This window comes from Paramormyrops kingsleyae, chromosome 3 (genome assembly GCF_048594095.1).
Source record: "Paramormyrops kingsleyae isolate MSU_618 chromosome 3, PKINGS_0.4, whole genome shotgun sequence".
Lineage (NCBI taxonomy): Eukaryota > Metazoa > Chordata > Actinopteri > Osteoglossiformes > Mormyridae > Paramormyrops > Paramormyrops kingsleyae.
This window is the reverse complement of record NC_132799.1, coordinates 38,836,005-38,852,769: the sequence shown is the minus strand read 5'-3', so window position 1 is coordinate 38,852,769 and position 16,765 is coordinate 38,836,005. Positions and strand designations below refer to the sequence as shown.

The following is a 16,765-nucleotide window of genomic DNA, read 5'->3' as shown; positions in this document are numbered from 1 at the left end:
CCACAAATACTGCACCTGCAGAGAATTAGTTGCGCATTCATGTCCCCAGCGCGAAAAACAATGCCCAATCAGCACATCCCATACCATTTTGCAAACCTTAGACACACCTCTATTCGATGAAGCAAATGACACTGTAATTTGATGTTCATGTAAAAAGTTTATTATGGTGAAACATAACCATAGGCAAAGGTTCAGTGCGTAAAAAATAATGTGCTAGCAGGGAAGCAGAGCATATATCTGAAAAAATACTTGACAATGAAGGATTACAGTGATTGATTTATGTACATAAGAGATCAAGCTTTCAAACGAGGGTAACTTTGTCATTTTATTCATTGGTTTTCTTCTAAAACTCCGAAGATAAAAAACATTGCACGAATGTACAGAATGCCGACTGACATTTTTCCGCGATGAGTGAGCAAGCTATTTGAGAGCATTACAGTCATATTTATGGAATAATGCGTGTTTTGTCTTAATACTGTGACGGTTTATGAAGTATTGGCCGTGAAAGAAATAGTTTGAAGTGCTTAGTTTTCATTTTATTAACACTTATATTTTACTTCCTGACACTCAACCCGTTTAAAGATGGCTACCATGGTCATTTTATTTTTACTTGTTACAAAAAAACCATGGCACAAAAATTGCGCAACTTTCTACAGATATTATCTGAAAGGTTTTTTGTAGTGTAACAAGCCGTTTTTGGTTGATTTGATACATTTGTTTCTTTTATTGAACGTCATTTTTTTTTGTTATTGAAAATTTGGACGTATGCGTCCGAACCACTAGGCGGCGACAGTGAAAGAGTTAAGAAATACTGGTGTATTTGAATGCCAGCCTGGGACAGAGCCATTGCGCTTCTCAACCCGATGGAAAATCTGCACAGCATAAGACATAATTGGACCTAGCAGAGGGTTAGCTGCCTTAGCTTTCAGGGAGCGAAAAGGAAGATGCTGCAGCTGATGCGGACGTGCCAGATTCTCCTCTATTGGAAACCAGGAAGGCGGTGATGGGGGGCTGGAGCTAGTGACAGACCGAACGGAGAACAATGGACCAATGGTACCATTCATATTCTGGTTGAGCGAGACCCCCATCATCTCTAGAAAGAGTCAGAAAAGAGTACCGTATGCGAGGCTTGCGGGTATTCCAGAGAAAAGACATTACTGTCAACCAGACATCCTTCAAAAAGTGGGAAGGGGGAGGCAAAGGAAGCATAGCACTTAAAAAGTTTAAGCTGGGCAAAACGTTCATCTTGATCGTAACCAAATGCGACTGAAATGATAATGACACGTTATGGATTGAGCGCTTGACACCATGAAGTACACGACTGAAATTCAGCATAATGATGCTAGTAATAGAGGCTGTGATCATAATGCCCAGATACTTAAAGGAGTCAATAAATGAGGGAGGGAGGGAGGGGGGGGGGACCTGCAGGCCGAGTTTAAGGGGAGTAAAGCAGACTTATCCCAATTAATCTTGTACCCGGAAATACACTCATATTCACGGAACAAGCCCAGCACATATTGAAGGTCAGAGGACACATTCCACAAATACAGCAGAACATCATCAGCATATAGTGATATTTTATGGGAGGTGTTATAGGCCATTATGGGGGTGCAGGAAACTGAGGAACGTATGGCAGCTGCCAAAGGCTCTAAATACAGAATGAAGAGGAGGGGGGACAGTGGGCAAACTGTTACGTCGGGCTTGCGAGGCGAGCGGGGAAACAGGCGAGCAAAGCCGTAAATATGAATAAACAGGGTTTTTTCCGGGCAAACATGAACGAACATTACGACATGACAATGATGGATCTGGGGAACACTGACTCAGACACGGACTAAATACACTGGATATGCTGAACAGGCAACAGGTGAATACAATCAGGAATTAACACGAGGTAACGAGGTGGGCGTGGCACACACGAGGATTGGACGGAGCTGGGCGTGACAGAACCCCCCCCCCCCCAAAGGTGCGCACACCAGGTGCGCCCGAGGGGAGGCGACAGACGAGACTGGGGAACAGGCCCTGGAAGACAAAAGCAAAAAACATCAACGAGGGACCGGGAACAGAACAGAAACACAAAACAAGCAGAGGGGCAAAAACCAAGACAAAACCCGACAAAGGACGGGGAACGCGGACAGACAGATCAGGAAGGGAGACACAGGGGACGAGGAGGGAACGGAGGAGACACAGGAGGAGGAGCAGAGACAGGAGGCAGAAAGGTAAAGGGAGGTGGAACCAAGGAAGCCCGAGGGAACCCCAGGGGGCGAAAGGTGGCAGCAGGAGGAGCCGTGGGCGGCCGAAGCCGGAGGGCCCCCGGGCGACCGCTAGGCAGGGGCCGGAGGGACCAATGGAGGGGCAGAGGAGGAAGCCGGAGGGACCAATGGAGAGGCAGAGAAGGAAGCTGGAGGGGGCACCAGCGAAGGCGAGGAGGGAGCAGAAGGGGAACACGGCGAAGGCAAGGAGGGAGAGGAAGCCGCAGCAGGCGACGGCGCAGCCACAGCAGGCGGAGTCGCCGTCCACTGACGAGCCAGAGCGGGGAGACCCGCAGGCGAGCGACAAGTCGGAGCGGGGCAACCCACAGGCAGCCGCAAAGGCGTCGGAGGCGGGACCACAGGTGGCCGACGAGGTGACGACAGGGGACCCGCAGGCGACCGCCGAGCAGGAGCCTGGGGGCAGGACCCGACCCTTGCGCCTATGTCCTCTCCCTTTCCGGGACACCGACAGGCGGGGTACCGGTCGGGCTCGACCGCGCTGGGGCAAGGGAAGACGAGTCATTAGGGAGGTCCCCGAGGGGTCCCACTCGAGCTCCTTCTCCTTCAAGGAGGAAGGAGCGGTGGTCAGACTATCTGGGACCTCCTCAGGGACTGGCAGGGTTCTTGCAGGTTTCAGTAAGTTAAATTTAAGACCTTTTTAAGACATTTTAAGACTATTATGAGTAAAATTTAAGACCAACACGATGCATTACTAGAAACATTCGAATGATACCAGAATTTCTCATATTTTATGTCACTCATATCCTTAGCCCAACATCCACATATCATATGTGTTTACAAAGTGCGTTTTAATAAGTTCACATGTGTTTAAAGCATGTGGGAGTGGTATTTTAAGGCTTAAACTATAAAAAGTTTATGTACATGGTCTTTCTATATCGCAGATTTTCACCTATTGCTGATGGGTCTGGAACGTACAGTAACTTCCGCGATAGGCGGGGGATCCAGACCCATCAGCGATAGGTGAAAATATATAGTGATCCCCCGCCTATCACGGAAGTTACGTTCCAGACCCATCAACGATAATGAAAACTACTGGAAACAGCTGATAAACACGGGGTTAATGAGGGGGCTTGGCACACGGGAGGAACGGACGAGCAGGGCAGGACATACTGCGCTTTTAATCAGATTTTTTAGCTTTTCTAAGCAGTTTTTATTCAAATAAGTTTTTTTTCCATCTCTATTTTGCTTTTTTTTGTCTTGGTTTAACTTTTTAAAATCTTGTTTTTATAAAGCACATTAAATAACTCCTGTGTATGATAATAAAAACTTGCCTTGCCTTATCATAAGGAGACTGAGAAACGTTCTCCTCAAGACCACACGAACAACTAAAAACTATATGCTGGAAACTAAGACATTCACAAGGTAACTCCATGAAAAGCTCTGTAAAAGGAGAAATGTGTTTATTTTAATTATAATTTAAGATAACGTGAGCCAACTGGCTAGTAGTTGCCTTTTAACTGAAAAAATTCGCGCCAGTCATCAGAGAAAAAAGTTACTACATCAAAACATTTACATTGCAATACTGTATGGCATGAAACAAACTTGTAACTATGTCATTCAGTAATACAAATAATAAAACAACATACCGTTCACATTGGCCTCAAGAACTAAGTTAGCGCTTGATTCCCCTGCACTTCCTGTTGTAGCTGAGCGTGCACCTGACGTCAGTGGCTTAAAGTGCACGTTCTGCAGCCAGACCCTTCTCAAACTGTTTGTTTCAAGAGCATCTGGCTGCAATCTCCACTAGGAGGATCTCCACTACAGGGACGGAAACACGTCCGGACATGACGTCATGCAAACTTACACCATGGAGGCAGCACCAGATATCACATGATCTCCACGCACAGCTTGGATGTGTCAGTGGGAGGGTGTTTAGCTTTGTCGAAAGAAAAAAGTGGGTCGAACAAGCAACAACGGTAGCATTCGACCGGTGATTTTTTTTCTCCAAATTTAGCTTTAAATTGGTTACTTAAGCTAAGACTGACTGTCTACTGAAAAAGAAAAAATATTTATAAAATTATAAATAAATTTATAAATATCTGTCTTGTGCGCACAAGTTATTATTTGGAATGAATAGATTAGCTGCGTATAGCTGTCATGTAATAAGAGGTTTATTTCAGGACGCCGTACTACGTTTGCTAGACCTGGCATTAGGGTACAGTAAGATACAACAGCCTTGTAATTAATATTACTGGAAGGAGTAAATACAACGCTGCCGCGTACTACTTTGACATTTGGCTGAGGTATACAGTCCGTATGAATGGTCGTGACAGGTTGAAGCGATATGAACAATATTTTTTTCTTTCATTATCGGTAGTAAATAATAAAACAGGTATAAACAGGTAAAATAAATACAATAAATAGGTGTCAGTAATGACAAGAAATGTTAGGGGAACTTGGTGAGGCGAACAAATCAACATACCGAGTGGTAAACATAGTGGTTATGTCTTGACGCAACCGAACCAAACATCAGTGTCAACAATATTAAAGATGCACAAAATATAGCCTGCGTGCAATAAATTGTGACCAAGTTATATGTTATTATGTAGTACTTTTGGATTATTTGAATATGATTCGCAAATTGACGGAATATAGGCCGGTTATGCCTATTGACACTGATGTTTTGTTCGGTTGCGTTAAGACAGATTTAATTGGTTTGCTGATTTGTCCACCTCACCGAGTTTAAGTAACATTTTTTGATATTACTGACACCTATTTGTTGTATTTACTGTACCTGTTTATCATAGTGTATTATTATGATTAACGATAATGACCGAAGGAAAAATATTGTCATGTCGCATGAATTCATGTCGCTTCACCTCTGTCGCGACCATAAACACGGACTGTATAATTCACCCTTAATGCCAAAGAAACAGTTTGCAGCATTAAAAAAAATGGAAAATTAGTTCATGGTGTTACTTATTGACTGTAAATAAATGTCTCTCCAGTTTGATTTGTTTAGACGTCGAGACATAGTTTTGGCAGACATACTTCTCATATTACTCTCGGCCTCAAACACAGAGTAAATTATCTTGTGCGCACAGAATAACTTGTGAGCACAAGAAAATAACGATTAAAAAAAAAAAATCACCCTATGGGACTTCGGGGGCTCCGTATTAAAGTGAGAATTGCACAGGTACCGAAATAATAAAAATAACACATGCTATTAACATCCCTTCTTGTAGAATTAAAATACATTATTAACGTCCGTTTCCAATGTTAATAATATAATTTAAATCGATCACCAAAATAATAAGTATATACTTTAAAAGAATCGATTTCTGTTCGGTCGAGTTAAAGTCCGGGCTGTGTGTGAGGATTATGTGATATCTGGTACCACCTCCATGCATGTTTGCATAACGTCATGTTCGGATTTGCTTGTGGAGATCACGTGTTTCCGTCCCTCCACTAGAGGGACAGACCGTTCTCGTTTGTTTGCCTGGCTGCAGTGATCACGCGATGGGATTTGTAGTTTTATTACCACGCAGACACCGGTGCAGACCAGAAAACACAAGCAACGGATTAGTTTTACAGCGATTTACTATTTTAATTTCTGCGGACAACGCTTTTTGGGATTGAACGGAGGTAAGAATTTTAAGACTTGGGTATATTGAATTTAAGACCTAGGATGAAAATCTGGGCATTTTTAAGACATTTTAAGGCCTTAAATTTAACTTTCTGAATTTTAGACTTTTTAAGACTTTTTAAGACCCCGCGGGAACCCTGGACTGGAGTAGGCAGAGACTGGGCTGGGGCATCAGGCGCGGGCGAAGCTGCAAGCAGCCCCGGGACCTTGGGCGCGAGCGGAGGCGGGACTGTAGCAGGAGCCTCGGGAGCAGCAGCGGGTGGAGGCTCGGGTAGAGCAGCAGGCGGCTCGGGCGGTGCAGCTGGAGAGACGTGCACAGGCGGGTCAGGCGGTGCCGCGGGCAGAGCGGCGGCAGCAGGCGGGGCCGCAGCAGGGGCTGCCACGGGCGTAGCGGCAGCAGCAGACAAGCCTGAGAGCCTCAGGCGCGGCTGGAGGCGAGGCCGCAGCAGGAGCCTCGGGCGCGGCTGGAGGCGAGGCCGCAGCAGGAGGCTGAGGCGTGGCTGGAGGCTGCGCCAGGACCTCAGGCGGAGCGTCAACCACCGCGACAGGCAGGACGGGCAGAGTGGCGGGGGGCACAGCTGCTTCGGGTGTGGCGATAGCAGACACCGCCAACTATCGGACAGCAGGGGTCGCTGCCGGGACCTCGGGCGTAGCAGGCGTAGCGGCGACAGCGGGCACTGTCACCTCATGGCTAGCAGGGGGCGCTGGCGAGGCGGACAGGGCACGTGGCGCCGGCGAAACTGGCGGGACAGGCAGAGGCGGTGCAGCCGGAGCCTCGGGCGGAGCAGCAGGCGGGAGCCACAGCAGGGAGCTTGGATGATGCGGCAGCAACCACCAACTTGGATCCAGCAGGGGGCGCCTCAGCAGGCACCTCGGGTGTGTGGCCAGCAGGAGGCGCCTCAGTGGGCGCCGCCAGCACGTGGCCAGCAGGGGGCACCGCAGCAGGGACCTTGTGCGCGGCAGCAGGCACAGGCAGGTCAGGAACAGGCGCCAGGGTTGCCGATGGGCGAGCAGGCGCTGCCCCTTTAAGGGCCTTGGGGATCCGGGGAATGGCGTCCCAAACGGCCCTGATCCCCTCATATTCCAGGTGGCCGCCCTGGAATATGGAGGCTGCTGGTGACGGCGGCTGCGGTGATCCCCGCTGGCTTCTGTGTCGGGAGGGGCTCCTCCCGATATTCAGTGGGGAGAGAGGCTGAAAGGAGAGAGCAAACCCCCAGGTAAATGGTCGGGGTCTCCTCCGGTCCTTTCCCCTTGCGCCTCTTCTTTTTTCTCCGACCTGGGGTTGGCTGCGATGGAGAAGCCCCGGAGAGAGAGAGCGGTTGGAGCCGCTTCTCTGTCACCCCTTCCACCAGCCGTTGGAGATGACGTGCGCGCCCGTGAGCGATGTCATCTCCTGAAGGAGGGTCCCGCTCTTGCTGGCTAGGTCCCGTAGTCCAGGGTCCTCACGGACCTCTGGCAGGTTCAGCCAGTAAAGCACCTCGCTGAGCAGATTGAGGCATTGGTCCTCGATCTGCGGAGGTGCGCTGTGGAGATCCGTCATTATGTTACGTTGGGTGTGCGAGGCGAGCGGGGAAACAGGCGAGCGAAGCCGTAAATATGAATAAACAGGGTTTATTCCGGGCAAACATAAACGAACATTACGACACGACAATGACGGATCTGGGGAACACTGACTCAGACACGGACTAAATACACTGGATACGCTGAACAGAACAGGTGAATACAATCAGGAATTAACACGAGGTAATGAGGTGGGCGTGGCACACACGAGGATCGGACGGAGCTGGGCGTGACACAAACCTTACGGGCACCCCGTCGGATACAGAATGGCCGGGAAGTGGTATTATTAGTAAGCAGACAGGCAGTCGGACAAGAATATAAGATATTTACCATGCCAATAAAAGAAGGCCCAAAGCCCATGGTCATTAAAATTTCCCATAAGAAACTCCAATTAAGCCTGTCAAAGGCCTTCTCAGCATCCAATGAGAAAAGAGCAGTGGGAGGAAAAGTGTCAGGGTCAGCCCCTGCTGTGGTCCTTCCGTGTCCCTTCCCCGTTTGACCAGCAGGTGTTGCTGGTCATCCCGTTCTCATGTTAGTCTTTGTTCTCCCTTGTTGCCTGTCTGGTCTTGTGGCTCTATGTGTTGAGCATGTGGTTGTCTGTGTACCCTTCTGTCCTGAGTACCCTTCCGTCCTATGCTTGAATCCCACCTCCTGTTTTTGTATTTTGCTCCCTAGTGTTTCATTTGAGTTTCTTGTGTCTGATTTTGTATTTGGTTATTGGTTTTGTTCCTGGTGCCCTTGCTTGTGTCTTTACCTGTTCTGTAATTCCCCAGTGTTAGTTTGTTTCCTTGGTTAGTTCTTAGTTTCCCTGTTTTTAGTTCCTTTGAGTTATTAGTTTCACCTGTGCCCTGTTTCCCTGGTCTTTGTTAATTAGTCTCACCTGCCCTGTGTTAGTCTCGTTACCCCTTTAGTATTTTAGTTCCTGCCTGTGTTCAGTTCCCCAGTGGTTCATTGTCTTCAGTATGTCTAGAATGTGTTCTGTCTAAGATTGTCTATGAAGTGTTCTGGTGTGTTGTTGATTTTTGTTTGCGGTGTTCTTGCTTGGTTAGTTGGTCAGATCTGTCTTATGTTTTACCTGCCCAGTTTGTTTATTTGTGATCTGTAGTCTTAGTTTATTCCCTTTAGTTTTGACCCCTCGTGGTCCTTTTTTTTGGTTTAGTTCTGTTTGTAGTGTTTTCTGTTTGATTTAATAAACCCCTTTCTGTTCCTGGAGCCGCCAGTGGGTCGTCCACCCTTCTTTTCGTGCACCATGCCTCGTTCCCGTTCCCGAGCCTCCCAGAAACATGACAGAATGAACCACTCAAAAAGACGATCCCCAGGCTCCAAGACGCCTGCCCCACCTGACGGACAAGTCACCGCCCAGACCTGGGAGGAGGAGATCAGCACCCTTCGGGACGTCTGGGTGCGACTGTCCCAGACCCCGACGCTCCTCCAGTCGCCCTGGTTATGCCATGCCCTGACCGAGGCCGGCAACCAGCTGCTCCAGCTCTCTCCAGCATCTCCGGAGGAGGAGGTGCGAAGGCTGGAGAGGGTCTTCTGGGACCTGGTGGACCTGGCCGGGTCGCCTAAGGAACCTGAACCAGGTTGCCCAGGGGAAGCCACGGCCGCTTCCGTCGCTCAGCCCGAGCCCTGCCCAGGGGAGGCCGCAGCCGCCGCCTCCGCCGCCCTGCCCGAGCCCTGCCCAGGGGAAGCCACGGCCGCTTCCGCCGCCCTGCCCGAGCCCTGCCCAGGGGAAGCCACGGCCGCTTCCGCCGCCCTGCCCGAGCCCTGCCCAGGGGAAGCCACGGCCGCTTCCGCCGCCCTGCCCGCGACCTGCCCAGGGGAAGCCACGGCCGCTTCCGCCGCCCTGCCCGCGCCCTGCCCAGGGGAAGCCACGGCCGCTTCCGCCGCTCTGCCCGAGCCCTGCCCAGGGGAAGCCACGGCCGCTTCCGCCGCTCTGCCCGAGCCCTGCCCAGGGGAAGCCACGGCCGCTTCCGCCGCTCTGCCCGAGCCCTGCCCAGGGGAAGCCACGGCCGCTTCCGCCGCTCTGCCCGAGCCCTGCCCAGGGGAAGCCACGGCCGCTTCCGCCGCTCTGCCCGAGCCCTGCCCAGGGGAAGCCACGGCCGCTTCCGCCGCTCTGCCCGAGCCCTGCCCAGGGGAAGCCACGGCCGCTTCCGCCGCTCTGCCCGAGCCCTGCCCAGGGGAAGCCACGGCCGCTTCCGCCGCTCTGTCTGCGCCCGGCCCACAGGGGGCCGCCGCCTCTGCTCTGTCTGCGCCCGGCCCACAGGGGGCCGCCGCCTCTGCTCTGTCTGCGCCCGGCCCACAGGGGGCCGCCGCCTCTGCTCTGTCTGCGCCCGACCCACAGGAGGTCGGCGCTTCTACGATGCCCCGGCCGCCCGCGCCCGGCCCACAGGGGGCAGCAGCCTCTGCTCCTGCTCTGCCCCGGCCGCCCGCGCCCGGCCCACAGGGGGCAGCAGCCTCTGCTCCTGCTCTGCCCCGGCCGCCCGCGCCCGGTCCTCAGGGGGCAGCAGCCTCTGCTCTGTCCGCGCCCGGCCCACAGGGGGCCGCCGCCGCCTCTGCTCTGTCCACGGCTGGTCCACGGGGGACCATGCCACTTGACTTTGCCCCTGCATCTCCGGCCAAGGCCGTCCTGGCCCCAAGCCCCAGATTCCAGACTTCTACCTCCACCAAAGCGGACCTTGCATGGCGCGGGTGGAGGTCCAGCAGAGGACCGGGCCGGTTCTCTGTTTCCCGAAAGGGGAGACGGGGACACACCAGGCGGTCCAACCGCCCAGACCCAGTCCATTCGCCTTCCAGTTCCCTTTCCTGTCATATGCCCTCCTCATTCCCTAGTTCTGCATATCCTGTGTCAGTGTGTTCCAGTTCCAGTCCCTGTCCTGCAGTCCCTTCCTCATCGCCCTCCAGTTCCCGTCCTCGTCCTGTAGTCCCTTCCTCGTCGCCCTCCGGTCCCAGGTCCCGTCCTCACCCTGCAGTCCCTTCCTCGCCGTCACCCTCCAGTTCCTGTCCTCGTCCTGCAGTCCCTTCCTCCTCGCCCTCCAATCGGCCACCAGGCCCACACCCTACCCAACCTTTCCCTTTTATGTTTCCTGGCCAGCTACCCCAACAAGTCCCATTTCTGCCCTTCCCTTTCAGTTCATCTGCCCCATTTCAGTCCCATGTCCCTGGTCCTTTCCCTCACCCTGCTCCTTTTGTTCCTTGCCCTTCTGGTTCCCCTACACCATTTCCTTTTCCACCTCGTGTCCCTAGTCCTGTTCCTCAGAGTCCACGTCCGTTTGTTCCAGGTCCCCAAGTTCTGCCCCCTACTGTGATCCCTCGTCTAGTGTTCTTGTCCCAGCTCCTGGTGTCTGCCCTATCTGTTTTTGTTCCCCTCTTGTCCGAGTTCTTGATTTTGTCTGTCCAGTTCCTTGGTTTTCGTTAGTGGGTTCCCTGTCTTGTTCTACGTCCTAGTCCTGTCCGCCTGTTCTTTGTGGCCCTGGCAGTGCCCTTGCGCGCGCCCGGTGTTCGCGCGTTCGGTGGGGGGTACTGTCAGGGTCAGCCCCTGCTGTGGTCCTTCCGTGTCCCTTCCCCGTTTGACCAGCAGGTGTTGCTGGTCATCCCGTTCTCATGTTAGTCTTTGTTCTCCCTTGTTGCCTGTCTGGTCTTGTGGCTCTATGTGTTGAGCATGTGGTTGTCTGTGTAGCCTTCTGTCCTGAGTACCCTTCTGTCCTATGCTTGAATCCCACCTCCTGTTTTTGTATTTTGCTCCCTAGTGTTTCATTTGAGTTTCTTGTGTCTGATTTTGTATTTGGTTATTGGTTTTGTTCCTGGTGCCCTTGCTTGTGTCTTTACCTGTTCTGTAATTCCCCAGTGTTAGTTTGTTTCCTTGGTTAGTTCTTAGTTTCCCTGTTTTTAGTTCCTTTGAGTTATTAGTTTCACCTGTGCCCTGTTTCCCTGGTCTTTGTTAATTAGTCTCACCTGCCCTGTGTTAGTCTCGTTACCCCTTTAGTATTTTAGTTCCTGCCTGTGTTCAGTTCCCCAGTGGTTCATTGTCTTCAGTATGTCTAGAATGTGTTCTGTCTAAGATTGTCTATGAAGTGTTCTGGTGTGTTGTTGATTTTTGTTTGCGGTGTTCTTGCTTGGTTAGTTGGTCAGATCTGTCTTATGTTTTACCTGCCCAGTTTGTTTATTTGTGATCTGTAGTCTTAGTTTATTCCCTTTAGTTTTGACCCCTCGTGGTCCTTTTTTTTGGTTTAGTTCTGTTTGTAGTGTTTTCTGTTTGATTTAATAAACCCCTTTCTGTTCCTGGAGCCGCCAGTGGGTCGTCCACCCTTCTTTTCGTGCACCATGCCTCGTTCCCGTTCCCGAGCCTCCCAGAAACATGACAGAAAAGTAGAATCATTATTAACAATATGCAGTAGATGACGCATGTTGTCGGCTGCGTAGCGAGCTGAAATAAAACCAGTCTGATCGGGATGTACGATTTTAGTAATCACAGACCCAAGGTGGCAAGCCAACACCTTAGCCAATAGCTTCACATCAGAGTTCATTAAAGATAGGGGACGGTAGCTGGAACAATGAACAGGGTCTTTGCCCTGTTTTAAAAGTAAAGAAATTATCACGGAGTTCAAAGAGGGGTGAAACTGATAGGAGCGTATGGCAGAGGACAGCATGCAAAACAGAGGGGAGGCTAACTGTGACCAAAAGGTGAGCCTCACCTCAGTTTGAATGTCGTCCATCACAGGAGCTTTATTTTTAGAAAATGACTTAAGGGCTTCAGTGAGCTCACAGACTATAATGGGAGCCTCCAGTAATAAGACATCCTGCTGAGCAAGTCCAGGGAGAGAAGCTGAGGAAAAAGGCGAGTCCAGGGTTGCCTGGGATGCAGGCGTCTCGGCTGAGTAGAGATCCTTATAGAAATCAACAAAACAGTCATTGATTTCAGAAGGGTTGGTGGTTACAGCTCCATCCTTGAGTTTCACACATGAAATGGCCACAAAAGAGTCACACTGACGGAGCCTAAGCACCAACAACTTACCAGGCTTAGCTCCACTAGCGTAATACTGTGTCCTAGTGCAATGTACAAGAAATTCAGCCTTATGCAAAAGCAAACTGTTGAGTTCAGCCCACACCCTGGCGATACGAGCCTCATGCGCTTCATCCAAATGCTGATACTGCATAGACTCTAGACCAGGGGTGGGCAAACTTTTTGACTCGTGGGCCGCAGAGGGTTCTAAAATTTGACAGAAGGGCCGGACCAGGAGCAGATGGATGGAGTGTTTAGGTAATTCACCTCATAAGAGAAAAAATAACATGGGATATGTAGAAAACGTGCTTTAATTTCAATAGAAAATTAACAAAAGCATCACAACAAAATATCTCTTCCAAGTCCCACAGTATTTCTTTATTGAAATGACTCTTAAAACACTGAAAATTCAATTGACAAAATACAGCTTTTTTAAAATTACTAACAGTTACCATTTTGAAGCATTTAAAGTTTTGATATCCTTCAGGACATTATCATCACTCTCCTCCTGAACATTTCAAAAATGGTTGGAGATGCAGATCATCGGAACAGTGACAGCATGTGGCCATGTTATATATATCTGGTGCGCATTGTTTATATTGAGAAGGCAGTGCACCTGCACACCACTTATGTGCGCACCTTAACAGAAATGACATGTAACACGTAAATCCACGTAAATATGATTACACCTCCGGAAGAAGGCGCTTCAATTCACCGAAGCTGAATACAGCGCTTTAATTGCTGAGGCTGGGTACTGTATCCAGCAGCCCGAGATTCGGGAGGACCCCGCAGCATGTGCACTCGCTGCTCATACGACGAAGGACGCCTTCCTGGCAGAGGAGGTTCGTTTAAACCTGCAGCAGCTTAGAAGCATGGCAGCAGAGGCAAACCGGTGGCAGGTAGCCGCAAACAGTGGTTTGTCTTTAGACCCACCGACTGAACTGCCTGAGGGAATCCCAATTTCGGAAAAAAACGAGCCAGGCGTCACAGGTTGAGCTGTCAAAGAGGGAAAATGCTCAGTAATGATGCGTTCATATGGTGTCGGAATGATCGTAAAAATCACTTTCCCACTGGGGAAAAACAACTCAGCAAGACGGATCTTCCGACACCACTTCAATGCAGCATAAGACAGCGCCTCAACAAAGGTCAGTGTATCAGAGTGTCCCATCTATCGAGAAACGCCACAATTGCAGGGAAAGTAAAACATTAACAAGGTTTACCATTATAATTGATTCTAATTCGGGGGGCCGGATTAAAAAGCTTAACGGGCCACATACGGCCCCCGGGCCGTAGTTTGCCCATCCCTGCTCTAGACTATTCAAATGTGCCTCCAAATCAGTAAGGTAAGAAGTAAAAGAAGTAGTGAAATCTCGAATGAAACCTTTTATAGCCATCCAAACATAGCCAGGGTCCTGCACGTACTCTTCGTTCCACGATATAAACTCTTCTAGGTTCGCTGCCAGCCATTGCACAAATGTAATGTTCTGCAAAAGGGAAAGGTTAAACTGCCAGCGAGGAGCTTTCGATATTAGAGACTGCAGGTAAAATCTGAGCTGAATGTGCCAGTGGTCAGATAGTAAGGAAGATGCCATAGAGGAGTCGAGACAGAAAGACACTAAAGATTTAGATATAAAAAGGTAATCAAGAAAGGAAAAGAAAGAGAAATCCTTAGCAGAGGGGTTAACCCCCTGGGGCCTGAGGCCTTTTTTCCACTTTCGAGGTAGTCTGACATGCCTTGACATTTTAAAATATTTCACCTATCTAAAAAACATTTATCCCAAAGTGATACATTTGCTTTTATTCAGCACAAACTCAGCACCAATAATCTGAGACCTCTTAGAATGTTATTATTCTATTTTTTGTTAAAATCAACTTTAAACATATACTTTTCAAAAACCTATTTTCAGACATGCTGAGAAATTGTAAAAAATCACATTATAGACATTTCTAGGTAAGACTTTTGAGCTCTGAAGCTTATAGACACAGGGGTTGGCTACACATAGGTGAAAGTGACATTCAGAAATTTTATATGGTTTGATTACTAAAGTGTTAGAACTTTGGAGTGACACTCTTTTTCTCAAAGTCAGTGGTCTTCACAATGAATATTGATGAGATAGGTGTTCTCACACCTGTAGTAGTTTGCATACTGTCAATGGCCCATCAGTCTGGAATGTCACTGCACCCCACACCCATCACTTTGGAAAGGCAGTTTGAAACGCAAGAAAAGTAGCAACAATAAAATCCCTTTCACAGTTTATTGATAGATGGAATGAAAAATGAAAAACTGTGACTATATAAATATAGAAAGCGATAAATATGATGCAGTGACTATTATTGACGCTCTGGGGACGAGGGCATCATCGACCGCGTATCTTTCTCGTGTATTTCAGTTTATATCTCGCTGAAATCATTATGTAGAATCATGAAAAAAACACTGACTAAATCCGTTATCTGTCTTGTTTTCAAAACTTCCATTGTCAGAAGTATTAAAGTTTTTAAAATTAGGTTAAATAGGCAAAAAAGCAAATCGTGTCACCTTTCTTTGTTTTACTTGCGTCCGGAGCGTGTAGGACCACTCTCAGCGGAAGATCGCTATTCACGTTCTAATTACGCTGCGTTTGAATCGGCGACCACGTGATTGCAGGCACACAGGCTTAGCCCACTGAGCTATGAACACAGGTATGAGCTTCGCTGCTGAAAGTGGCAACACTGGCGCAAAGCTTCAGCGGCAGAGACGTATCCGTGTGCTATATTGTAGCCGATCAGTGTAAACACTACCCAGACATGTGCTCTTGTTTATTTCGGTCACAATGGGCGTATTCACATATTTCTTCACCCAATACTAACTGTCGGATTATCATGTTATTATCATGCGAATAGCGCGATTTGCAAGTGGGTGGGTGATCAGAGCCGCTTCGAGACGCAGACGCTCAAGTCAGTCACTCTTGTTCTTTCTATTCGTATCACGAAGCTGTAAAAATATATTTAGTTTCTACCTATATATATTTGAAAAGTAGACCGTCCAAAGTTTCTGAGGGTATTTTTAAAATGTGTATATGACAAAAACTCGAGGAGTTATTTAAACGGTCTCGCGAGAATTCTGTCAGATCCCGCCGGCGGGATCGCCGGTCCCAGGGGGTTAAGAAGGGGAAATGAATCCAGTAAGTTAAGATCAGCTAAGAGATTAGACAAGGCACAAGATGATGGGGGAGGACGTCGGCCAACCAGAGGAGGTAATTTATCTAAAACATGGTCAAGAAAAGTATTATCCATCCATACATCCATACCTATTATCAATTCATAGTCAGAAAAGGACAGTATTTTTCTCATTATAGTTTGGAAGAATGAGTTACTATAAGGCGTAGCTGCATAAAGTGAAAAGCAGGCCAGTTTCCTCCCAGCCAGCTCAAGCAACACATAACAATATCTGCCCACATCATCACCCCCAGTGCCCAAGAGTTTAACTTTAAACGAATGGCGGATAAGTATCAGGACACCGCTCCGGCGGGAAGACGCAGAAGAGGCAGCCACCATAGCGTAACATCTGGAAGCGGCACGACACACATCCTTAGACGCCAAATGTGTCTCCTGCAAAAAAGCAATGTCCACCCTATTCCTAAACAAAAAGGTCTGTGACACTAGATCGCTTCTGAGGGGTCGAAAGCGTCCTCATAATCCAGGTAGCCATAACTAAGTTAGCCATTAACAGCTATAAAAGATGTGGATCCACAGCACAATATAGGAGAGAGAGAGACAAAGAGGGAGACACCAATAGAGTAGCACATCATTAGAGAAGTAATTGGTGAAAACAGAAAACACGTGAACAGATAAGCTCTGGTAATACAAACTCCTAACACCCCATGTTGGAGTCCGATTCATGCTGCGCTTGCTTTCGCTGTTTTACGGTGTGGGTGTGCATCACGTGGTGTTAGGCGCACTGAATTGTGTTTTTACCTGAGCACCCGCTAATGGACCTGGAGGGGGGGTGAATATGGGAGTCACAATTTCTGTTGACCGCCTACGTTGGGTTGTGCTCGCGATTATATGTCCTGTGCCTTGTTTTATCGTTTTGTATGATAGTGAATAATCAAATAAATAAGTCTTGACAAGGAAATATGGACTGGCTTTCCTAAAGGGTGGAAGGCGAGTCAGACAGACCTCCCTATTTTAGCCTCTCGGCAAATTTTTGTAAAAATCACCCAAACATTGTCAACAGAAATTTGTTGAATGGATACATGCTTTGCAGCCAGCTAGGCAACGCTTCATCTGAAATGGAAAGGAAGTTTCAATGGAAGCGGCATGGATCACGGCCCTCACCACAGCGCATTAAAACAGCGGTATGTGAAA

General features: G+C 48.9%; 1 pseudogene; it reads right to left on the bottom strand.

Annotated features, from left to right (window-relative positions):
- The window catches only part of LOC140588339 (uncharacterized), a 56,060-nt pseudogene that overhangs the window by 6,519 nt on the left and 32,776 nt on the right, over positions 1 to 16,765 (bottom strand).